Raw genomic sequence first — 26,364 nt, forward strand, 5'->3', positions numbered from 1 at the left:
ACCCTGAGGATGTTATGGATGGAGTTACCAAGCCCCAGCAGGCTGGTCCAGTTCCTGGCCTCCACAAAGTATGTGTTTTTTTGCCTGAGGAGACCAGCTGCTCTGTAAAACCTGCAGCCCCCAGCAGAATTTGGCCTATTTTCTGCTCGTTTCACAAGAGAGTGAGCCCCCCTGGCTCCAGCTGCCCACCTGCATGAAGCTCTGTTAATGGCTGGGACCCCCGCAGCGCCTGGGCCCTGAGCCTGGTGCTGGGCCTGGGCTTCAGCTTCTCTCCACTTCCCAACTACTCCACATCTGGTCCTGGGAGATGTTCTTTCCTTTTGAGCCTGAAAGATAAAAGCTCTAAAGTCTAAAATCCTGAAAATTACAATTCCAAAAGATCAAAATCCAAAAACTGTAATTCTGGAAAAAATAATTTTAAAAAACTCCAAAGACATGTATTTACATTTTTAAAGGGGGATTTCAGGCCAGGCATGGTGGCTCACTCCTGTAATCCCAGCACTTTGGGAGGCTGAGGCAAGTGGATCGCCTGAGGTCAGGAGTTCAATACCAGCCTGGCCAACACAGTGAAACCCCATCTCAACTAAAAATACAAAAATTAGCCGGGCGTGGTGGTGCACGCCTGTAATCCCAGCTACTCGGGAGCCTGGGGCAGGAGAATCACTTGAACCTGGTAGGCAGAAGTTGCAGTGAGCTGAGCTCAGGCCACTGTACTCCAGTCTGGGCAACAGAGTGAGACTCTGTCTCAAAAAATAAAAAATAAAGGGGATTTGAGAAACATAAAAAAATGAGAGAACACGTCATAGGTCACTTTACACAATAAAATAGGCAATATTCAGGCCGGGTGTGGTGGCTCAAGCCTGTAATCCCAGCACTTTGGAAGGCTGAGACGGGCAGATCACAAGGTCAGGAGATCGAGACCATCCTGGCTAACATGGTGAAACCCCATCTCTACTAAAAAAATACAAAAAACCAGCCGGGCATGGTGGCGGGCACCTGTAGTCCCAGCTACTCAGGAGGCTGAGGCAGGAGAATGGCGTAAACCCGGGAGGCGGAGCTTGCAGTGAGCTGAGATCCGGCCACTGCACTCTAGCCTGGGCGAAAGAACGAGACTCCGTCTAAAAAAAAAAAAAAAAAAAGGCAATAATCACATGCATATTTTTGCAAGGATACAAGATATAATTCATGTCTAATAATGACAGTCACATGGGTAGACTAACAGTTATGAGCAGACAAACCACATTCATAAAGAAATAGGTTAAAAAAAAAAAAAAAACGAAATGCATAAATGCATATAACAGCCAGCATGGTGGCTCAAGCTTGAAATTCCAGAGCTTTGGGAGGTTCTGACAGGTGGAATGCTTAAGGCCAGTTCAAGACCAGCCTGGGCAACATAGTGAGATTCCACCCCTACAAAAAAAAATTTTTTTAATTAGCTGGACTTTCGAGTACGCACCTATAGTCCTAGCTACTCAGGAGGCTAAGGCAGGAGAGTCGCTTAAAGCCCAGGAATTTGAGGTTTCAGAGAGCTATGATCACGCCACTGCACTCCAGCCTGGGTGACAAAGCAAGATCTTGTCTCACTCATTCATTCGTACATACATTAAAATGCATATAACTACGGTTGGTAATTGTATGCACTGAGCTTTATAACTGCAGTCATCTAAATTACCATGATAGACAACCTATGTCTTTTGATGAGATCTACAAAAAACCACGATGGATCAACATCACATATGCAGTTGCTCAGAGAGCCGAGATCTTGAATTTTGTCTTTCACAAATGCGGATACACAAAAAGGACATCTCTTCATTTACTGAGGAAGTTTCAACAGTTTTACACATATGTACAATGCTTACACACAAAGTCAACATGGAGTCAAATGTGCAAAAAATGCAGAAAACAAAAAGAATATATACCACTTACACCCCTAGTATTGAATATGATGTGAAGACTAAATACATAGCATAGCAAACTGGCGCTACGTGTGAATGGGCAGAAGTCTTATAGGACTGAATAATTTGGCAGAAGAGATTTCTTGTAGTTTTTGTCTGTTTTCAGATCTACGTCTATGATCTTCAAAATACTCGTTACACTTGTATTTGAAGAGTGGTTGTGGTCTTCAAACTCTGTAAGTACATGCTGTCTGTTTCAAAGTCTGTTGTGTCCAGCTGTTGCAATTAAGCAATTTTCTGCTTTCATAGCCCCAATAATAATTAACTTTAACATTTTCACCTTTCACCATTAAGTAGCCTCATACACTTATCACAGCCTTTTTGCAAGGGAACAATTTCACAGATCTGTTCCACTGTGTTTTAAGAAACACAGTAAGAAGGAATATTTGACTTCCCCAATACCAGATTTGTATTAAGCTTCTTCAGCAAGACAGAACTGATAAGATATGTATACAGATACATGAGAGGGGATTTATGCGGGGAATGAGCTCATGCGATTATGGTGCTGTGAAGTCCCACGACAGGCAAGCTGAAGACCCCGGGATGCCGGTGACAAGGCTCAATCCAAATAGCCTGAGAACCAGGGACACCAGTGATCTCTAGCTCTGAGTCCACAAAAGCCTCAGGACCCAAAGGCACTGCTGGTGTACATCCTGGAGTCCAAAGGCTGGCAACCCTGGATTTCTCACGTCCAAGGCAGCAGAAGAGTCTGTCTGGGCCCTGGTTGATTGGATGGTGCCCGCCAACACTGAGGGCAGATCTTCCCCGCAGCCCACTCAGACTCACGCATTAGTGAATGAGGTATTATCAATTATAAAATAGGGATAACGACTAATAACAGGAATGGAAAAGCACTTGTACAATGCCAGCACAAAAGGTTTGTAAGGGCAGACATTCATACCTGACGTTTTGTGATTAAGCAAGTGCATTTAGATGCTGTTTTGAGAATCTTTCCATCTCCTCTGGAAATACTCTCACAGACACAGCCAAAACCTAATGTTTCACCAGGATTCTAGGTATTCCTTAGTTAAGGTGTCATCTAAAACTGAGTCCACAAGTCCACCTATTGTCAACTTGGCACCCACACGCATCTCCTTAAACCATACTTAATTTACGAATAAAGACAATAACAAGGTAATAGTTCCATCTAACGTGATGCATCTATCCTATGTACAACAAAAAACATACTAATCCCTTCCCTAGTAATTGGCTTTCAGGGTTTCAACACCCAGGATTTTAATCTTTTGTGATTTTCAGAATTTTAGAGATTATGATCTTTAAGGATTTTGATCTTCAGGGATTCTGATCTTTAGGTATTCCAACATTTGGGATTATGGTGCTCCAGACTGTGTCATCTGGTATGATGACTGGCACCACATGTGAGAAGAGACGGTGTCTATAAACCAGAAAGAGGCCACTCACTAGAAACCAAATTAGCAAGAAGTTTGATTTTGAACTTCTAGCTTACAGAACGTGAGAAAATAAATTTCTGTTGTTTAAGCCACCCAGCCTATGATATTTTGTTATGGCAATCCTGAGCAGACTAAAATAGAAGGAAAAATTTTCCCAACCCAAAAGCATATACCCAGTTAAACTATATCAATCACGAGTACACAGAAAGATACACAGTCTCAAAAGATCTACCTCCTACACACCTTTCTCACTGAAAACTACTGGCAACTATGCTCCACTAAAACCAGTGAGAGCAACAAGGTAACACAGAACACAGGAATAGGAGATCCAGTGGGGAGAAAAGAGGCAAAAAGAACCCCAAAGGTCGCAGAATGGGAGGGCCAGCAGTCCAAACTAGAAAGATTCCTTCAAAAGGATAAAGCTCAGGGAAGATCTGAACATGTAATTGGCTAAAAGTCTGAGGCTAAATTAGTGATAAGTACATTTAAACACACACACATACGCACACACACGGTTGGGCACAGTGGCTCACACCTGTAATCCCAGCACTTTAGGAGGCTGAGGCAGGTGGATCACCTGAAGTCAAGAGTTCAAGACCAGCCTGGCAAACACGGCAAAACCCCGTCTCTACTACAAATACAAAAAGTAGCCAGGTATGGTGGCACATGCCTATAATCCCAGCTAACTCAGGAAGCTGAGGCAGGGGAACCACTTGAACCCGGGAGGCAGAGGTTGCCAGGAGCTGAGACTGCCGACACTGCACTCCAGCCTGGGCATCAGAGTGAGACTCCAACTCAAAACACACAGACACACAGACACACAGACACACACACACACACACAGTAACACACAGTAACACATTTCCAGAGGAAACCAAAAGTTGTTTAGGAAAGGAAAGCATTTGTAATTTACCACTTAACAGCTGTAAATAGTATACATGGGCCGGGTGCGGTGGCTCATGCCTGTAATCCCAGCACTTTGGGAGACCAAGTCAGGCGGATCACAAAGTCAGGAATTTGAGACCAGACTGACCAACATGGTGAAACCCCATCTCTACTAAAAACACAAAAATTAGCCGGACGTGGTGGCGCATGTCTTAATCCCAGCTACTCAGGAGGCTGAGGCAGGAGAATTGCTTGAACCCGGGAGGCAGAGGTTGCTGTCAGCTGAGATCGCACCATGACACTCCAGCCTGGGCGACAGAGCAAGGCTCCGCCTCAAAAAAAAAAAAAGTATACATGGTCATAATGTAGTATATACATGGTTGTAATGAAAAAACTAAATAGTGATTTAACCAAAATGTTAACAAACCTCTACTGGGTGGACAGGGAAGACAGAAAATGGCAATGAAGGTGCAATAAAGGAAAGAAGTGAGAGCCAATCCTTATCTTCCATGTCAGAAAATCAATAGATACTGCTTAGAACTAAAAAAAATCCGCAAGTATACACACAAGTATGAAGTCTTCAAATATAATCTTCAGACATATGGAAGTAAATATATATTTTTAACTGGTTAAAACAGCCCAAAGTATTACACTATCTTCAGGAAAGGGAAAAAAGAGAGTGGGATACTTAAGGACTCCTGTTTGTCTTACCCAATCTCCTAGAATAGTTGACTCCAAAATATGGACATATAAAACTTTAGCTTAAAGAAAACTTAGAAGTTTTTAAGAAAAAATGCTGGGGCTCATGCCTATAATCACAACACTTTGAGAGACTAAGGCAGGAGGATCACCTGAGCCCAGGAGTTTGAGACCAGCCTGGGTAACATGGCAAGACCCCATTCTCTACAAAAATTTTAAAAATCAGCCAAGCATGGTAGCGCACACCTCTGGTCCCAGCTACTCGAGAGGCTGAGGCAGAAAGATTACTTGAGCCCAGGAGGTCGAGGCTACAGTGAACTGTGTCGCGCCACAGCACTCCAGCCTGGGCTACCTAACAAAATCCTGTCTCAAAAAAAACAAAAACAAAAAAAACAAAAAAAAACCCAAAGACGTATGTTGGACTGGGAAGAAGTATTAAATGTTGAGAGACCACAGAGCTGTAATATCAGTTCACACAGGTAATGAGAAGCTAAGACAAATCACTTAACCTGAGTATCCATTTCTTCATCTATAAAATAAAATAGGCCAGGTGTAGTAGTGGCTCATGCCTGTAATCCCAGCACTTTGGGAGGCCAAGGTGGGCCAATCACTTGAGCTCAGGAGTTAGAGGACACCCCTCTGAGCAACATGGTGAGACCCCACCTCTACAAAACTTATCGGGGGAAAAAAAAAAAAAAGGCCGGGCACAGTGGCTCACCTAAGGTCAACAGTTTGAGACCAGCCTGGCCAAGAAGGTGAAACCCCGTCTCTACTTAAAAAAAAAAAAAAATTAGCCAGGTGTGGTGGCAGGTGCCTGTAATCCCAGCTACTCGGGAGGCAGAGGCAGGAGAATCACTTGAACCCAGGAGGCAGGGGTTGCAGTGGGCTGAGATTGTGCCATTACACTCCAAACTGGGCAACAAGAGCAAAACTCTGTCTCAAAAAAAAAAAAAAAAATTAGCCAGATGCAGTGGCTTGTGTCTAGTCCCAGCTACTCAGGTGGCAGAGGTTTCAATGAGCCAAGATTGCCCCATAGCACTCCAGTCTGGGTGACGGAAGTGAAGCCCTGTCTCAAAAATAAAAATAAGAGAGTTGGAATAAATTAACTCTAAATTTTCTTGTTGCTTCAACAATGTATGACTCTAATATAAAAATAAAGCTTTAAACATGGTACCAGTGGCTACAGAAAAAATTAAGCAGGACTTGGTTAAAAAAAAAAAAAAAACAGAGAAGCAAAATAAAAAACTCAAATCTGCTTTAAGCCCTGTGGGACTGAGAAGGTATTGATGGTGAAGGAGAAGTTAGACAAGCATAGTTGAAAAAATCAAGATCCAAGGTTTCCTATTCTCACAGGGAAAGAATTTAACTGACAGTATCCAGACATACTATGGCACAAGACCATTAAAAAAAGCCAAGCCACAAAGAGATGCTTTTAAAGTTAAACATAAACAGATGAGGGTGGAATCCATGAGGATGATGAAAGGTGCTCCCTAAAGAACACTAAAGCTGAAAAGGGAGGAATTATCCAAGTATTTAATTTCTATTTACATCATAATTAAAGGACGGAGTGAGAAAGGACATGTTTAGAGTAAGGCTATTCCTAAACACTGGGCTCTGCTGCACAGCACCATGGAAGCTAAGAAGGAAGACTATGGTTTTAATCATCAATAATATCAGATGTGGTTCAGTAGTTGATAGCATTAGACTATTCTCTTAGAGGAATGAATCCAAAGCCCCTTCTCTCCAAAAAAGAAATCAAGACAGGAAAAGAAAATAGTATACTTTTATTTTTAGCCAATCATTCCTTCAACAGACTGCATTTTTCTCAACAGTCCCACAACCTAACCCTGTCACAAGATTTCTCTTCTTTTCAGTACTGCTGACTCTGACGAACACCAATAAAGAGAATGCAAGTGCAACATAATGATAAAAGTAACATTTCAGAATGAGGACTGCTTTGGACTAAAACACCAAAACCACAAATTCTCAACTAAACAGCATCTAAGTGAACTTGCTTAATTAATCACAAAATTTGAGAAGAGCAGGAATGAAAACCATCCTTACAAACCTTTTGTGTTGGCATTGTACAAGTGCTTTTCCATCCTATTATTATCATCCTCCCTGTTTTACAGTCGAGGAAAATAAAGGAATTATCATCATCTTCCCTGTTTTACAGTCGAGGAAAATAAAGAATTTACCCCAAATCACTCTTACATGGACACTAAATTTATTTAAAAACAAAAAGCTGGCCAGACGTGGTGGCTCACGTCTGTAATCCCAGCACTGTGGGAGGCTGAGGTGGGGGGATCACGAGGTCAGGAATTCGAGACCAGCCTGGCCAACGTGGTGAAACCCCATCTCTACTGAAAATACAAAAATTAGCCGGGCGTGGTGGCAGAGGCGGAGGTTGCAGTGAGCCGAGATAGCGCCATTGCACTCCAGCCTGGGCAACGAGAGCAAGACTCCATCTCAAAAAAACAAACAAAAAAAAGTCAAAAAACTCAGTTTGGGTGGGCTGGGCGGGGAGAGCAGCAGTAATCTGCTCCCTATCCTCTCACATAAAATTTTTTTTTTTTTACACATGAGGTCTTGTTATGTTGCCCAGGCTGGTCTCAAACACTTAGGCTCAAGCAATCCTCCCACCTCAGCCTCCCAAAGTGATAGGATTACAAGTGTGAGCCACCTCACTCAGCCTCATATAAATTTCTAATATAAATACCATGATATTCTTGATGTAAACTCACAAGAGGAAACCATAGCTATTGCATAACATGCAAGAAAGCATTTCCTCCTGAGAGCATATATCATACACAACTAAAGATGTACTCTCGGCCAGGTGCGGTGACTCAAGCCTGTAATCCTAGCACTTTGGGAGGCCGAGAAGGGCAGATCACGAGAGGTCAGGAGATCGAGACCATCCTGGCTAACAGGGTGAAACCCCGTCTCTACTCAAAAGAATACAAAAAACTAGCCGGGCAAGGTGGCGGGCACCTGTAGTCCCAGCTACTCGGGAGGCTGAGGCAGGAGAATGGCATGAACCCGGGAGGCGGAGCTTGCAGTGAGCTGAGATTGTGCCACTGCACTCCAGCCTGGGTGACAGAGCGAGACTCCATCTCAAAAAAAAAAAAAAAAAAGGTGCACTCTCCATTAGACACACAGGTGGTATCACAAAGCTTGGACACACAAAAGCAAAGAACTCTACTTTTTAACCGGCATCAGGAAGTCCCAGGACAGGCCACCTCAGAATGCCCTCCTAATGCAGATCTCAACAATCCCATTGCTGCAAGTACCCTCACACATTTTCTAACACACCCAAATTTGAAGAGATGGGAAGATAATTCATCTCTACGAGGATTTTTTTTTTTTTTTTTTTTTTTTTTTTTGAGACGGAGTCTCGCTCTGTCGCCCAGGCTGGAGTGCAGTGGCCGGATCTCAGCTCACTGCAAACTCTGCCTCCAGGGTTTAAGCCATTCTCCTGCCTCAGCCTCCCGAGTAGCTGGGACTACAGGTGCCCGCCACCTCGCCCGGCTAGTTTTTTGTATTTTTAGTAGAGACGGGGTTTCACTGTGTTAGCCAGGATGGTCTCGATCTCCTGACCTCGTGATCCACCTGTCTCGGCCTCCCAAAGTGCTAGGATTACAGGCTTGAGCCACCGCGCCCGGCCGAGGATTTGTTCACCATTTTTACCTTCAATGCATAGCACACTGTAAATTTAAAAATTATCCACAAAATTTTAAATACAAAAACCATCAAAAATAACTGCACAAATGCCCATAATCAGGAAACAACCAACTTACATGACTATTGATAAATAACCTAATTCCCATGTCTTCAGAGGCATCTTCCAACAAAAATCTATATATAGGCAACTCGATCAATCAATTTCAGAAAGACCAACCATTTTAATGCAGGCCAAGGTAGGAGTATCAAGGCTTCTAAGCCATTAATCAATAATCACCATACCAAAAAAAAAGGAAAAAAACGCAAAAAGACTACTGTGTAAACTACAAAACACCCAAGGTAAATCCATACTATCACCTTCTAAAAGCAAAATCATGTATGTAAAGTACTTGAAGTAAACACCTTGGCACCTAATTGGATTACATTATTGTCTGGCTATGTACCCTAATGGACACTCAAATCACTGTAGGTATACATGAAGCCAACACAATCTAAGCTGCTATTAAAATACAACCAAGTCATAAATTAGTACATCGACATCTGAAGTAGGGCCCAAAGAACTATATCTGCCTATTGTAACAACAGTGGGCAAGGACGCACAGCAAAGGTACAAATGACTACATGATCCCAATCACCAAGCTGTATTTAGTGGATTCAGCCAAGGTACACAATCAACCTTTATTTGATGTAAAAGCTGAAACTTCCATAATCCATAGTACAAAGGTAAAAAACACCAAAACTTCTTATATGGAATCTTGGCAATCAAGTGGTTACTATCTGAGAAAAGTATATAAAGACTGCTGGAAGGTGAGAGGAATGGGGAAGATGATGGTCAGGGGAGACAAAGCCTTAATTACGAGGAAAAAAGGGTTTTTTCTTTGAGATATAGTGCATAACATAGTGAATGTAGTAAATACTCATCCCACTGTGCATTTCAAAATCAAAAAGAGAATTTCCAATTTTCTCCCCACAAAAAAGTATTTGTGGTGATGAATATTAATTAACTTGATTTAATTATTCTACATTATATACATGACTCATGACATCACTTTGTACCCTATAAATAATAGCTATAATTTATCAATTTACAGTTAGGAAATTTTTTTTTTTAAGTATAAAGGGCTGGGTGTAGTGGTTCATGCCCACAATCCCAACACCTTACCTTGGGGGCTGAAGCAGGAGGATCACTTGAGGCCAGGAGTTAGAGACCAGCCTGTGCAAAATAGCAAGACCCCGTCTCTATCAAAAATACAAAAATTAGCCAGGTGTGGTGGTGCACACCTACAGTCCCAGCTATTCAGGAGGCAGAGGTAAGAAAACTGCTTGAGCCCAGGAGAACTCGAGCCTAAGGTTGGGACTTTTATTAGGTTGGTGCAAAAGTAATTGTGGTTTTTGCAATTAAAAGTAATGGCAAAATCCACAATTACTTTTGCACCAACCTAATAAACTGGTAAAACAAGATACCTACAACACGGAGGGGAAAAAAAGAAACAATCTCATACAGGTTCTTATCAGTGTCCAAAAATAAAGAAAAAAAAAGGATAAACATGAATGAAGAAAAGGCTCAGGCCAGGACTAGTTGTAGCACTATCCCAAGCTCCAAGAGTTTTTTTGAGATGGAGTCTCACTCTGTTGCCCAGGCTGGAGTGCAGTGGCCGGATCTCAGCTCACTGCACGCTCCGCGTCCTGGGTTTACGCCATTCTCCTGCCTCAGCCTCCTGAGTACAGGTGCCCGCCACCTCGCCCGGCTAGTTTTTGTATTTTTTTTTTAGTAGAGACGGGGTTTCACCATGTTAGCCAGGATGGTCTTGATCTCCTGACCTCGTGATCCACCCGTTTCGGCCTCCCAAAGTGCTGGGATTACAGGCTTGAGCCACCGCGCCCAGCCCTTTACTCCCAGTTTTAAACCTAAACCTTCCAATGTGTAGCTGGCAATTCTAGTCATACTCACATGCCTTGGTCTCCACCACTAACATTTCTAAAAACAAGATTAACAAGAAAGGGAAACACTCTACAGCTGAGCAGTCCAGTGCCACAGCCACACACAGTTACTAAGCACCTGCAGCTGGGCGGTCCAATGCCACAGCCACACACAGTTACTAAGCACCTGAAACGTGGCTAGTACAGGCAAAGGAGCTGGTTTTCTGTTGTTGTTCCACCCCACTCCCCTGGGAGTTGAATTTTAAATTAATTTCAACTACTTATATTAGGTTGGTGAAAAGTAATCATGGTTTTTACCATTACTTTTTAATTGCAAAAACTGCAATTACTTTTGCACCAACCTAATACAACGTTCTACTAGATAGCACTGCTCTGACTCACGTTAAAACTAAGCACACACATACCAAGATCCTCTCTCTCTAAATAAATAAATAAAAATAATTCAATTAAAAAAAATCTAAACACAGAATAAATGTTTATGGTCTGTAATCTTGGATGAATAAATTTCCATCTTCTAGGTCTTAACTTTCTCAACCAAAAAATGTAGAAGAGTTCAACTCGATTGTGTCCATGATTCTAAATGAACTAGTGCAGCACATAAATTAATATTCTTCATTCAAATAGTAATGTAATTAAAGCCACATACCCCTTAAAATTATGGGAGGTACCTCAAACTGAGGACACAAGGGTATTATATGACCCCTCCATATGGCCGAGGAAGTTCTGTCACTATTTGAGCAAGTCACCACATCTCTCTGAGCTTGTTTTCTTATCTGCAAATGAGAGGTTTAGATTAAATGATTACTTAAGACACTTCAAATCCTAAAATTCTTCATTCCTTTAGATCTAAGAAGACATAGAAAAGAACAAATAAAATAAGTGAAACCAAGATACTCAAAGAAATAAAGAAAAACAAATAGAAATACCAGTGTAGGCCGGGCGCGGTGGCTCAAGCCTGTAATCCCAGCACTTTGGGAGGCCGAGACGGGCGGATCACGAGGTCAGGAGATCGAGACCATCCTGGCTAACACGGTGAAACCCCGTCTCTATTAAGAAATACAAAAAACTAGCCGGGCGAGGTGGCGGGCGCCTGTAGTCCCAGCTACTCGGGAGGCTGAGGCCGGAGAATGGCGTGAAGCCGGGAGGCGGAGCTTGCAGTGAGCTGAGATCCGGCCACTGCACTCCAGCCTGGGCGACAGAGCGAGACTCCGTCTCAAAAAAAAAAAAAAAAAAGAAATACCAGTGTAAACTCTTAAGAAATGAAGTAAAGGGAAGCCAGACCCCAGTGACAGAGGATGTAAACTGTACAATGCCAGTGTGCTCTGCTAGGACGCTGATTTGGTCTACTGGCATGTGCCTAGTTTTTCATTTTTGCTTTAGTCCACATGTAAAAACACGTTGCTATCTCCAAAGAAGGCCAAACTGCAAAAAGTTCTAAATAGCCACGTGCATGTAGCTGGGGTGAGAACACACAGCTCACAAAGGTTTGGACTGTTCTTTCCCCCAACAAAAACTTGACCAAGAAAATCTTCCCACACTAGACAGCTGAAGTAGAATCCCCATTTGCTGCTTTCAGAACTCTCAAATTGCATCAGGAGCTTGCTTCCTTTGTCAGTGAGCCAAACGGGATGCTCTCTTGACAAGAGGTACAATTACTTTTAGCTGCAATAAGGTAAACTGAAGTGTGCATTCATCCATAAAGATATTGTAAGATACCCTTTCCTGTGGTGTATAGCCTAGTACATATATGAAATAGGAAAGAATCCACTCTAAAGAATCCTAACAGGTATCTGGAGAAGGGAATATAGCCTACTGACTTAAGTGAAACGCGAAAAAGTAGAGGGTCAGGGCAGAAGGACAAGCTCTACACAGCTCTTTTCAAAGGCACCTTTCTGTATACGTTGTGTGGCCTATACCAGACCCACCTGTATGTTTCTTAATCTTGACAAATTTTAACGAAAAAAAAGTAACTCTCAAAGAACCTAACTTATAGCATAGTAAGAAAAAAAAAAATGTATACTTTCTTCAGGAATATAATGCTTTACCTGGTATAGACGTTCCTTTGTTTTACTGCTGATTTAACCAAGCCACCACTAATGACCATTTAGTTTTCACTTTCTGCTATTACAAAAATATGCCAGCATTTCCAGAAGTGGATCTGCTGGATGAAAGAATGTGCGCTTCTAATTAGTACATGGCCAAGTGGCTCTCCACGGAAGTCAGGTATATCCATATTCCCCCAGTGATGTGTGAAAGCCTGTTTCCACACAGCTGGTCAACAGTGCATTTGCTTTTCTCTTGAGTGAGGTTCAGCACTGTTCATATATTTAAGAACCATTTATACTTTACTTTTCTGCCAACTGTCTGTTTATATACTTTGTCTACTTTTCTACTGGGTTGGTCTTCTCAATGATTTGTAGGGGTTATTTAAAAAAAAGAAAAAGAGTCCTTTGTCTGATACCATTCCCTCTTCACCTCATTCCAATCTGCAATCTCTCTACCACTGCTCTTTCAAGTCACTGACAACCTCCAGATGGGGCTAAATCCAAATGAAACTCTTCTGTCCTCACTTACACTTCACTCTCAGCAGCATGCAAGGCAGTCCCCCAGAAGACTCTCCTCATTAGAACATTCTCCTCGCGTGGCTTCTCTGATGTCACACACTCGTTTTCTCACTGGCCATTTCTCAGTCTCCCTAGTTGGAGGGCTGCTCCTCTCCTTCCTTCCTTCCTTCTTCTGTCCCACTGATAACACAGAGGCTCCCACAGAGGTCAGGCTGCGGACCTAGCACACTTTCCTGAGTGCACCACATTTGCTCGAAGTAAATTCACATTTGTTTTATTTGTGCTGTTTCCCCAGCAACTAAAACAAAGCGCTGAGAGATTCAAGACAAGTTCTGTTGAATAAACAAAGCCATTTCCGTGGGTTTTTAAAATATTCCTCTCCAGGCCAGGCGCGGTGGCTCATGTCTGTAATCCCAGCACTTTGGGAGGCTGAGGCAGGCGGATCACAAGGTCATGAGTTTGAGACCAGCCTGTCCAATATGGTGAAACCTGTCTCTACCAAAAAATACAAAAATTAGCTAGGCGTGGTGGTGCATGCCTGTAGTCCCAGGTAGTCGGGAGGATGAGGCAGGAGAATCATTTGAACCTGGGAGGCGGAGGTTGCAGTGAGCCAAGATCACATCACTGCACTCCAGCCTGGGCGACAGAGTGAGACTCCGTCTCAAAAAAAAAAAAAAAAAAATTCCTCCCCATAAACACAACTAAGGTCCAAATTTATAAAACCAAAACAACCATCATGGCATTTCAAACACAGGTAACCCGATGACTAGCAGACATTTCCCTTCGGATATCTCACAAGCACATGGTATATCTCCAAAATGGAGCTTTTGCTCTCCATCACACACTGCCCACCCAACCCAACCTCCTCTTCACCATGCTCTCCCCATCTCAGTAAAAGGCACACCCCAGTTGTGAAAGGCAGCCCGGAAAATAGCCTCTTTTCCCTTTCAATCCAATTCACCAAAACATTATCAGTTCCGCCTTACACTTTCCCTTCTCTGCATTTTTTGCCATGGCCTGGAATAAGGTAAACTGGCGTGTGCATTCATCCATAAAGATCTTGTAAGATACCCTTTGGACACAGCTTCCTAATTCATCTCCCAGTCTCCTCTGGCCCCTCCAACCCATTGTTTACTTGGGTTCTTGGTCAGTGCCTCCTGCAACTCCCATGTGAGCATGAACAATAATAATAATTCTGATATATAATGCCTACTATGGTAGCCATATAAGGCTTTTGAGCACTTGAAATGTGACTAGTTTGATCTATGAGGTACTAAGAGTATAAAATATGCAATGGAATCAAAGATTCAGTACAAAAAAAAGTGAAAATATCTCATTTTCCTACTGATTATATGTTGAAATAATATTTTGGATATATTGGGTTGTATAAAACATTAAAATTAGTTTTACGTGGTTTTTACTTTCTTCATGTGGCTACTAGAAAATGTAAGATGACATACATAGCCTGTATTGTCTTTCGTAGAAACACTGTCCTGAGCATTTCATGAGGGTACCAGCCCCATGTCCATCATCTTTAACCATGTACACAGTAAGTACTCACTTAATAGCGTCAACAGGTTTTTTCAAACTGTGACTTTAAGCAAAATGACATATGGCAGCTTCTTGGATAATGCCATCCCATTATAACACTGATGAGGTAGATAAAACTGTTTTAGTTCTATGTCATTTTGCTTAAGTTTGCAGTTTCCAAGAACCTGTTAATGGTGTTAAGTGAGGACTTACCGTATGACCAAAGCACAAAAAGCGCTAGGATTGGCCCAGGGCAGGCACCCAAGGTATCTGCTTAATTAATTAGTGGCCAAAAAATTGGTATCATTTACATACATTCACTTATAAACAAAACATGAAAAATTTAATTATTACTTGAAGTTGAATGATACTTTAAAAATACAGTTGGAATTAAGAAAACAACTCTTTCAGTTTAAACTTTGGATACACATGCATTTTAAGAAATAATTTGAAGGCCGGGCACAGTGGCTCACACCTGTAATCCCAGCACTTTGGGAGGCCAAGGCGAGCAGATCACTTGAGGCCCGGAGTTTGAGACCAGCCTGGCCAAGATGGTAAAACCTCGTCTCTACTAAAAATACAAAAATTAGCCTGGCGTGGTGGCACATGCCTGTAGTCCCAGCTACTTGGGAGGGTGAGGTAGGAGAATTGCTTGAACCCAGGTGGTGGAGGTTGCAGTGAGCTGAGATCGTGCCACTGCACTCCAGCTTGGGCAACAGAGTTGAGACTTCATCTCAAAAAAAAAAAAAAAGTTTAAAGTGAGAGTCCAACAAAGTTTATTCTCCAAGAGAAACTTCCTCAAGATCCAACTACCAGTGCACAGAAAACAGAAGCTACACAACACTGTGGGGAATACCACAAAACAAGAAGCCCAGTCCTCCCACAAATGGATAGCATGGTGGGAGAAGAGCAAAAAATGAGGAACCCACAGACTGAAAAAAAAAAAACAGTGGCTCTTATTTGGATCCTGATTTGCCACTGCCAAAATTAGAAAACCACATAAAAAAGTTATATGAAACAACTGGAACTTTCAAGTCTAAGTACTGAATGATGTCAAGCAATTGTGTGTTCATTTTATTTTTAAGATGTGAGGTTTTGTGGTTGTTACGGTTAAGAGTCCTTATTCTCTGAGGACATATACTGACATATTTATAGAAGAAGCAATAATTATTTGAATATCTTCAAAATATAATGGACAAAACTGGACTATAAAGGAAAAAAAATTTAATAGAACTTCTTCACCTCAAAAGACATGACGAGGACCCACAGAATAGATAAAGATATTCACAATACATACATCTGACAAGAGATGCCTGTCCAAAATACAAAAATCCTACCAAGTGATCTTTTAAAATACATCTCAGCTGGGCACAGTGGCTCTTGCCTATAATCCCCAGCACTTTCGAGGGCCAAGGTGGGAGGAATGCTCAAACCCAGGAGTTTGAGACCAGCCTGGGAAACACGGCAAAACCCCAACTACAAGAGATACAAAACTTAGCCAGATGTGGTGGTGCAGGCACCTGTGGGCCCAGCGACTCAGGAGGCTGAAGTGGAAGGATCCCTTGAGCCAGGAAGGTCAAGGCTGCAGTGAGCTGTGATCGCGCCACTGCACTCCAGCCTAGGTGACGGAGTGAGACTCTGTCACTTTTTAAAAAGTGCACAATGTGCCTCTCTTCTAACAAACAGAACATGGGAAAGCTAGACACTACGTGACTTCCAAGACTAGGTCACAAAAATGACGGCTTCCACACTTGGGGCCCTTTCTCTTGAATCACTTTCTCAATGAGAAGTTATCACCATGTCCTGAGAACAGGACACTAACACATCCCTGGCAAAAGCTGATGTGAAAAAGACCTGAGGTCTCCCACCAACAGCCAGAGCCAGAACCAGAACCTACTTGCCAGGCACGTGAATGAGGCACCTTAGAACAGATTCTCCAGCGGATCTACGAAGGCTTCAGAGAGCTAATCACACCCAAGCCAGAAGCAGACAACCATGCCACTCCCAAGTTTCTGACTCCCAGAAACTGCAAGATAATGTTGATTGCTGTTTTAATCCACTACGCTTGGGGATAATTTATTATGCAGCAAAAAAATAGAAAGGTAATACAAACAAAAAAAAAGATAGTATTTAAAAAAAGGCTTAAACATGTTTCATAAAAAAGGATATCCGAATGACCAATAAACATATGAAAAGGCAGTTGACCTCACTATTGTAAATAAAAATTGCCATAAGACATCACTACACAGCTACCAGCATGGCTAAAATGAAAAGGATGAAAAATATGAAACACTGGAGAGGATCCAGAGTAAGTGGAACTTTCACACACTGCTGATGGAAGCCTAATTTGGTACAACAGCTTTAGTAGATGCCACCACTATACATACACCTCTATGCCCTAACAGTTTCACCCTTAGGTATACTGAACAACAGATACGCATACGTATGTCGTTGACCAAAAGACACAAACTGAATGTTCAGAGCAGCACTATTTGTAACAGCCCAAAGCTACCATCTATCCAATGTCCATCAACAACAGAACAATTTCCTATGACAAAATTTTGTGAAGCACCAGTAACAAATAATCAGCAGTATGCAATGACTTCAATAATCTTACAAACAACATCAAGAGAAAGATACAAGAGTACCTACTGTAAGACTCTATTTAATAGAAATAAAACTGGGCAGGCCGGGCGCGGTGGCTCAAGCCTGTAATCCCAGCACTTTGGGAGGCCGAGACGGGCGGATCACGAGGTCAGGAGATCGAGACTATCCTGGCTAACACGGTGAAACCCCGTCTCTATTAAGAAATACAAAAAACTCGGCTGGGCGCGGTGGCTCAAGCCTGTAATCCCAGCACTTTGGGAGGCCGAGGCGGGTGGATCACGAGGTCAGGAGATCGAGACCATCCTGGCTAACATGGTGAAACCCTGTCTCTACTAAAAATACAAAAAACTAGCCGGGCGTGGTGGTGGGCGCCTGTAGTCCCAGCTACTCGGAGGCTGAGGCGGGAGAATGGCGTGAACCCGGGAGGTGGAGCTTGCAGTGAGCCCAGATCGCGCCACTGCACTCCAGCCTGGGCGACAGAGCGGGACTCCGTCTCAAAAAAAAAAAAAAAAAAAAGAAATACAAAAAACTAGCCGGGCGAGGTGGCGGGTGCCTGTAGTCCCAGCTACTCGGGAGGCTGAGGCAGGAGAATGGCGTGAACCCGGGAGGCAGAGCTTGCAGTGAGCTGAGATCCGGCCACTGCAGTCCAGCCTGGGTGACAGAGCGAGACTCCGTCTCAAAAAAAAAAAAAAAAAAAAAGAAATAAAACTGGGCAAAGCTAATCGGTGCTGTTAGCTGTTAGAATACCAGCTGCCCCTAGAGAGGGCGTAACTGGAAGTGGACATTGCCCAGGTGGATTTCAGCTTGTGAAAATCTGCTTATTATACGTACTTTTCTATATTTCTACTGTAATTCAATAGAGTTTTTAAGTAGTAACAATATAGAAGAGAGGTGGGAAATGGGGAAGTTAAGTGGGACAAGACTGGCCTTGAGTGTATGGCTGTTGGAGCTGGGTTAATTGATAGTTTCATTATACTGTTCAATTTCTGCATGTTCAAATTTACCCCAATAAAACAAATTTTAAAATGTATTAACATAAAACTGACTGGAACTGCTGGTAAAATGGTAACTGGGGTAATTTTTCTGGCCACAGGTAACAAAAAGCTGTTAAAATCTACATACTCCTGGTTCAATTATTCTACTTCTATGAGTTTATTCTAAGGTGTTTGTACTGAACACAAAGTCATATATAATAATGTTCAAAGTGCTTATAATAGAAAGAAATGTCTAAATATAGAGGAAGATGACACTGTGGGGAAAACCACAGAACAAACAATCCAGGTCATCCACAAATACATGGTTCCTAAATATCCAACAATAAACAATGATCTCATCTGAACCAGGGTTCTTTTACCTATCCAATAAAGTATGGTTATTAAAAAACAAGGCAATCAAAACTCAGAAAAAAACACAGGAGTTAATTTTTGTGGCCATGGATTAAGCAAAACTTTCTTAGATATGACACCAAAAACACAAGACAAAAGAAAAATAAGATAATTGCACTTCAAATTAAAAGTTTTCATCCTTCAGTGATAACACCATCAAGAAGTGAAAAGAAAACCCAAAGAATGGAATACTGACAAATCACATATCTGATAAAGATTTATATACAAATACAAGGTTGGGCGCAGTGGCTCATGCCTGTAGTCCCAGCATTTTGGGAGGCCGAGGGAGGCAGACCATTTGAGCCCAGGAGTTTGAGACCAGCATGGGCAACATGGTAAAACCCCGTTTCTATAAAAAGTACAAAAAAATCAGTCAGGCATGGTAGTATACACTTGTAGTCCCTCCTGCAGCATACACTCAGGAGGCTGAGGTGGGAAGATCACCTGAACCCAGGAAGTGGAGGCTGCAGTGAGCAGTGATCACACCATTGCACTCCAGCCAGGTGACAGAGTGAAACCCTGTCTCAAAAGACAGGGATACAGAGGCCAGGTGAATATAGAGGCCAGGTGAATATGTACAGCTCAGTACATGATAGCCTTGACCTCCTGGGCTGAAGTGATCCTCCCACCTCAGCCTCCCAAGTAGCTGGGACCACAGGCATGTGCCACCATATCTGGCTAATTTTTTTGAGTTTTTCTTTTTTCTTTTTTTTTTTTGTTGTTGTTATTAAGACAAGGTTTCACTACATTGTCCAGGCTGGTCTTGAGCTCCTGGGCTCAAGCGATCCTCTCTTCTCACCTTGGCCTCCCAAAGTGCTGGGATTACAGGTGTGAGCCACTGTGCCCAGCCTTTCCCATCCCTTCCCATTTTCCCTTCCTTTTTGAGATTGGGTCTCTCTGTATTGTCCAGGCTGGACAGGGACTCCTGGATGCAAGCAATCCTCCTGCCTTAGCCTCTCTAGTGGCTGGGAATGTAGACATGTGACATTGCGCTTGCCTCATTTGCTTTTTATTTTTTTTGAGACAGTCTTACTCTGTCACCCAGACTGGAGTGCAGTAGTGCAACCTCCGCCACCTGGGTTCAAGCAATTCTGTGCCTCAGCCTCCTGAGTAGCTGGGATTACAGGTGTGTGCCACCGCATCTGGCTAATTTTTGTATTTTTAGTAGAGTCTGGGTTTTGCCATGTTGGCCAGGCTGGTCTCAAACTCCTGGCCTCAAGCAATTCACCCACCTCGGCTTCCTAAAGTGTTGGGATTACAGCAGTCTACTGTGCCTGGCCTCACTTGCTTATTTTAAAATTGAGTTGTTTGTCTTTATTACTGAGTTGTAGGAGTTTCTTATCTGTTCTGTATTCCTGTCTTTTTTTTGTTTTTCTTTTGAGACAGAGTCTTGCTCTCTCGCCCAGGCTGAAGTGCAGTGATGCAGTCTTGGCTCACTGCAAACTCTGCTTCCCGGATTCACGCCGTTTTCCTGCCTCAGCCTCCCAAGTAGCTGGGATTACCGGTGCCTGCCTCCATGCCCGGCTAATTTTTTGTATTTTTAGTAGAGACGGGGTTTCACTATTTTAACCAGGATGGTCTCGATCTCCTGACCTCATGATCCACCTGCCTTGGCCTCCTAAAGTGCTGGGATTACAGGAGTGAGCCACGGCACCTGGCCTCTATATTCACCTGGCCTCTGTATCCCTGTCTTTTGAGACAGGGTTTCACTCTGTCACCTGGCTGGAGTGCAATGGTGTGATCACTGCTCACTGCAGCCTCCACTTCCTGGGTTCAGGTGATCTTCCCACCTCAGCCTCCTGAGTGTATGCTGCAGGAGGGACTACAAGTGTATACTACCATGCCTGACTGATTTTTTTGTACTTTTTATAGAAACGGGGTTTTACCATGTTGCCCATGCTGGTCTCAAACTCCTGGGCTCAAATGGTCTGCCTCCCTCGGCCTCCCAAAATGCTGGGACTACAGGCATGAGCCACTGCGCCCAACCTTGTATTTGTATATAAATCTTTATCAGATATGTGATTTGTCAGTATTCCATTCTTTGGGTTTTCTTTTCACTTCTTGATGGTGTTATCACTGAAGGATGAAAACTTTTAATTTGAAGTGCAATTATCTTATTTTTCTTTTGTCTTGTGTTTTTGGTGTCATATCTAAGAAAGTTTTGCTTAATCCATGGCCACAATGAGCTGTGACTGCACCACTACACTTCAGCCTGGGCAACAGAGTGAGACTCTGTCTCAAAAAACAAAAGTGTTGGCATGGATGTAACAAAATCAGAATCCTTACACTCTGCTGGTGGGAATGTAAAATGGTGTAGAAACTTTGGAGAATAGTCTCGCAGTTTCTCAAAAGAATAAACACAGAGCTCCATAATGACCCAACAATTCTACTCCTAGGTATGTATCCAAGAGAATTAAAACATACTTTCACAGAAAAATTTGTACATAAATGTCCACAGTACCGTTATTCATAAAAGCCAAAACTCAGAAACATCCAAGTATCTATCAACTGATGAATGAATAAATATAAGGTAATATTCCCCACATAATGAGTATCATTTGGCAAAAGAAAGAAATGAAGTACTGATATATGTTACACAGATAAATCTTGAAAAGATGGCTAAGGGGGAAAAAGCTAGTCCCAAAAAAAGACCATGTTTGTATGATTCCATTTACATAAAATGCACAGAATAGGCACATCTATAGGAACAGAAAGTACAGTAGTGGTTGCCTAGGTATAGTGAGATGAGAGAAAAATGAGAAGTGATTACTAATTACTAACGGGTATAGGGTTTCTTGTGGAATAATGAAAATATTCTAAGTGATTGTGATGACAGTTGCATAACTCCATGAATATACTAAAAAGCATTAAATTGTATGCATTAAGTGGGTGAGTTGTCTCAATAAAGCTGTTATAAAAGAAAAATGCAATCTATATGTGCAAAGGAAGGTGCTAAGAAAAGATTTTTTTAAGGGTTTTAGCATCTGTACTTTGCTTTACCAAATGTATTCACACATTTACATTTGACCCTCACAATCTTATATAGTAAGTTAAATCATGTTTTACAAATAATCTGAGCTGGAAAGATAGTAACGGACCCAGGTAACACAGTAGGGAAGTGCCTAAGGAAGGACACAAAAATGCCACCCTATTTCCATCATGCTACTGCCTACCAAATTATGAAAAGAAAAGTTTATGGTACATGTGGAAGTATCACAACGGCTACTACTTTTACAGAGGATCTCATATGTGCCAGGCAGTTCTTAAACATTTTTTAGTCTGGCACGTCACAGGCACTGAAATATTTATTGAATAATTTTCATTTATTTCTCATAACTCCATTTATAGCTGATGACACTAAGAAATTAACTGTATATTGTAAAAACAAATATAAAATTTGTTTTGAAGGGGCATGCTGTAAATACAGTTCTCAATAATGGGGCTGGGTGATGCATAAGATCCAGACAATAGAGAAGCAATGATACAAAGTACAGAGATTAAAACAAAACAGAGTCCTTTCAAAAAGGGGAGTAAACTGAAAACACCAGAGGATAATTTTTAAGCTTATACAATACCTAGTGGGAGCCAAAGAAATAGAAACCCAGTGATCAAGAAATCAGCCAAGAAAAAACCAAAATGCAAGTCAACATTTCATTAATATTTAACTTTTTATTAGTTTTTCATTAATTTTCTTAATCAAAATCCATAAGGTATTCCTTTATATCCAGTGAACCAGCAAACAAATCATAAATAATTAGAACTAATTAATACTGGGAGGGGAATATAGGGAAACAGGTCCATTCATCTATTGCCGATACACTTGCATACAGGTACCAGCTTTTTTTAATTATTTATTTTTTTGAGACGGTGTCTCGCTCTGTCACCTAGGCTGGAGTGCAGTGGTGTGATTTCGGCTCACTGCAAGCTCCACCTCCCAGGTTCACGCTATTCTCCTGCCTCAGCCTCCAGAGTAGCTGGGACTACAGGAGCCCATCACCACGCCCAGCTAATTTTTTTGTATTTTTAGTAGAGATGGGGTTTCACCGTGTTAGCCAAGGTGGTCTCATTTCCTGACCTCATGATCTGCCCACCTCGGCCTCCCAAACTGCTGGGATTACAGGCATGAGCCACCGCACCTGGCCAGGTACCAGCTTTTTTTTAAAAAGAGTACTATAATGACATACGAGATTAATAAAAATAACAGTACCTTGACCAGGTGCAGTGGCTCATGCCTCTAATCCAGTACTGTGGGAGGTCTGGAGTTTGAGATCACCCTGGGCAACACAGTAAGACCTTATCTCTACTATATATATAATATATATAAAACATATATAACATATTATATATAACATAACATATATGTTATATTATATATGTTTTATACATATTATATAATTTTTTTTAACCCAGGCATGATGGCTCACACCTGTTGTCCTAGCTACTGGGAGGCTGTAGCAGGAGGATCACTTTGAATCCAGGACTGAAAGTTGCAGCAAGCTATGTTCGTACCATTGCACACCAGCCTGGTGACTGTGTCTCTAAAAAATTAAAAATTAAAAATGGCAACACCTTTTGGTTACATAATCTCATGACAATTTTTAAAAATTTATGAAATTGAGGAAGAAATTATACAAAGAATAATAGTGATAATGGCTAGACATGCTAACTACCACCAATGCATACTGTAATATAAACATTATATGAACTATCATTTAATCCTTAAAATAACGGTTATCCTTCCCATATGTAAGCAAGGAAACTGAAGCTAAGAGAGCAAATAACCAGGCTTTGGAAGTATCAGGACTCAGGCTCACTAGCACTTAGACCCTACATTACCAGGGTCATAACTGCTTTGAGGGCAGAATGAGCACAAGTGGAAATGCCCATTAAGCACCAGAACTCAACAGAAAATCAGGGTTAGAAGTAGGTATGAGCATCATTAGCACATACCTGGTAAGTTCAGCCATGAAAGTGGAGACCACCCAAGGGACAGTGTGGAAAATAATAAAGGCTGGAGAACAAAATGTGAAAGTGGCCCGGAAGAAAATTAAGAGACGCCAAGAATGGTAGGAAGAGAACCAGGAAAATATAGTACCACAGACCTTGTAAATTCTACAAAGAAAACTTCCCTGGATTTTGCTGCCAGAAGGATTTAAGCAACCAACAATGCTTTGAAAACCACCGTACAGCTCATGTCTAAGCACTCAAAAAAAGGTGCTAGCTAATGTGGGCAAAGTGAAACCCTCATGCGCCACTGGGGCAATGTAAAACGGTGCAGTCACAGAAAACAGTATGGCAGCTCCTCAAAAAAGTAGAATGAGAACTGCCACATGATCTAGCTACTCCACTTCTGGGTATATACCCTAAAGAACTGAAAGCAGAGCCTTGAACAGATGTTTATACACCCATGTTCATGGCAGCATCACTCTCACTGGCCAAAAGCCAGAGGCAATGTAGTGTCCATTGATGGATAAATGGATAACCAATGTTGTATATACATATAATGAAATATAATTCAGCCTTAAAGGAAAGTCTGTCAGGCGCAGTGGCTTAGGCCTGAAATCCCAGCACTTTCGGAGGCCAAGGTGGGAGGATCACTTGAAGCCAGGCAAGACTAGCCTGCGCAACATAGCAAGACCTCAAAAAATAAAAATAAAACTTAGCCAGGCATGGTGGTGTACACCCACAGTTCCAGCTACTAGGGAGGCTAAGGTGGGAAGATCCCTTGAGCCCAGGAGTATGACGTTGCAGTGAGCTATGATCATGCCACTGTATCCAGCAAAAGAGCAAGACCCTGTCTCTAAAAAATTTAAAAATAAAAAAAAGAAAGGAAATTCAGACACATGCTACAACACGGGTAAACCTTGAAGACACTGTGCTTGAAGCCAGTGATAAAAGGACAAATACTGTATGATGCAATTTACTCAAGGTACTTAAGAGTAGTCAAATTCATGAAGACAGTAGAATGGCAGTTCTCAGGGTCTGGGCGGGAGTGGCTAATGGGAAGTCAGTGTTTAATGTAAGCTTGTCCAACCAGTGGCCCAGGACAGCTTTGAATGAGGCCTAACACAAATTCATAAACTTTCTTAAAACGTGGAGGTTTTTTTTGTGATTTTTTTTTAAGCTCATCAGCTATCATTAGTGTTAACTGTAATTTATGTTTAGCCCAAGGCAACTCTTCTTTCAATGTAGCCCAAGGAAGCCAAAAGATGATTTAATGGGTACTGTGTTTCAGTATGGGAAGATGAAAACCATTCTGGAGATGGATGGTGGTGATGGTTGATCAACAATGTGGATGTACTTAATGCCACTGAACTGTCCACTCCAAAACAGTTAAAATGGGCTGGGAGCAGTGGCTCACAGCTGTAAACCCGACACTTTAGGAGGGTGAGGTAGGAGGACTGCTTGAGCCCAGAAGTTCAGGACAAGCCTGGGCAACACAGCAACACCCGTCTCTATAAAAAATAAATTTTTAAAAACACAGCTGGGCACAGTGGTGTCTGACTGTAGTCCTAGCTACTCAGGAGGCTGAGGTGGGAGGATCCCTGCACCTAGAAGATGACTGCACCACTGCGCTCCGGCCTGGGCAACAGAGCAAGACTCTGTCTCAAACACACAGACACACAGACACACAGACACAGACACACACACACACACACACACACACACAGCTAAAGACACTTAACAACCTTCTGGCTGAAACACTGAGACTTCGGGAAAAAAAATGTTTAACAATGACACTGAACAAGCATCACTACCAGAGTCAGAGATGGCTGGAATGGCAAAATTACCAAACCAGCAATTTTTATTTTTTGGAGACAGGATCTCCCTTTGTCACCCAGGCTGGAGTGCAGTGACACAAATAAGGCTCACTGCAGCCTTGACTTCCTAGGCTCAAGTGATCCTCCTGCCTCAGCCCTAAAAGTAGCTGGGACTACAGGTGGGCGCCACCATGCCCAGCAAATTTTTGTACTTTTTGTAGAGATGGGGTTTCATCATGTTGGCCAGGTTGGTCTCAAACTCCTGAGTCAAGCAACCTGCCTGCCTCAGCCTCCCAAAGTGCTGAGATTATAGGCCATGCCCGGCTACAAGCAATTTTTTAAAAAACACGATTAATACGCTAAAGCCTTTAGTGAAAAAGGTAGACAACAAGCAAGAACAGAAAGACAACATAAGGAGACAGATGGAAATTCTAAGAAATAATCAACTAGAAATGCCAGAGAAAAAGACACTGTAACAGAAATGAAGAACCCCTCTGTGGATCTATTAGTAGACTAAACACGGTTGAAGAAAGAATCTGAGTATTAGGATATGACAATAGAAACTTCTGTAACTGAAAAGGAAAGAGAAAAAATACAAAAGAAAAAGAAAACCAGAAAATATCCAAGAACTATGGGACAACTACAAAAGGTATAACACATGTGATGGGAATATCTGGAAAAAGGGGGAAAGAAGCAATATTTGAAGTAATAATGACTGAGATTTTCCCAGATTGTTGTCAGGCACCAAACCATAGATCCAGAAGCTCAGGAAACAACGCCAATAAAAAGCCAAGCAATGACCTCCCCACTTATCCCCACCAAAAAAAACAACACCGAGGAATATCATAGTCAAATTTCAGAAAATCCAAAAAAAATCTTAAAAGAAATCAGAGTTGGGGAGGGACCTTACCTACAGGGTAGCAAAGGCAAGAATTACATCTAAC

At 42.1% G+C, this 26,364-nt stretch overlaps 1 protein-coding gene across 6 annotated transcripts in view; it reads right to left on the reverse strand.

Moving 5' to 3' along the window:
- The window catches only part of PPP6R3 (protein phosphatase 6 regulatory subunit 3), a 160,349-nt gene that overhangs the window by 105,718 nt on the left and 28,267 nt on the right, over window positions 1–26,364 (reverse strand). Inside the window, exon 2 of one of the 6 annotated variants that reach the window (XM_025355901.1) lies at window positions 190–326. The exons of the other annotated variants lie outside the window; for them this stretch is intronic. The gene's annotated coding sequence lies outside the window, so the exon portion shown is untranslated. The remainder of the gene's footprint in view (window positions 1–189; window positions 327–26,364) is intronic. 6 annotated transcript variants of the gene reach the window in all.

This window comes from Theropithecus gelada, chromosome 14 (assembly GCF_003255815.1).
Source record: "Theropithecus gelada isolate Dixy chromosome 14, Tgel_1.0, whole genome shotgun sequence".
NCBI classification, from domain to species: Eukaryota; Metazoa; Chordata; class Mammalia; order Primates; family Cercopithecidae; genus Theropithecus; species Theropithecus gelada.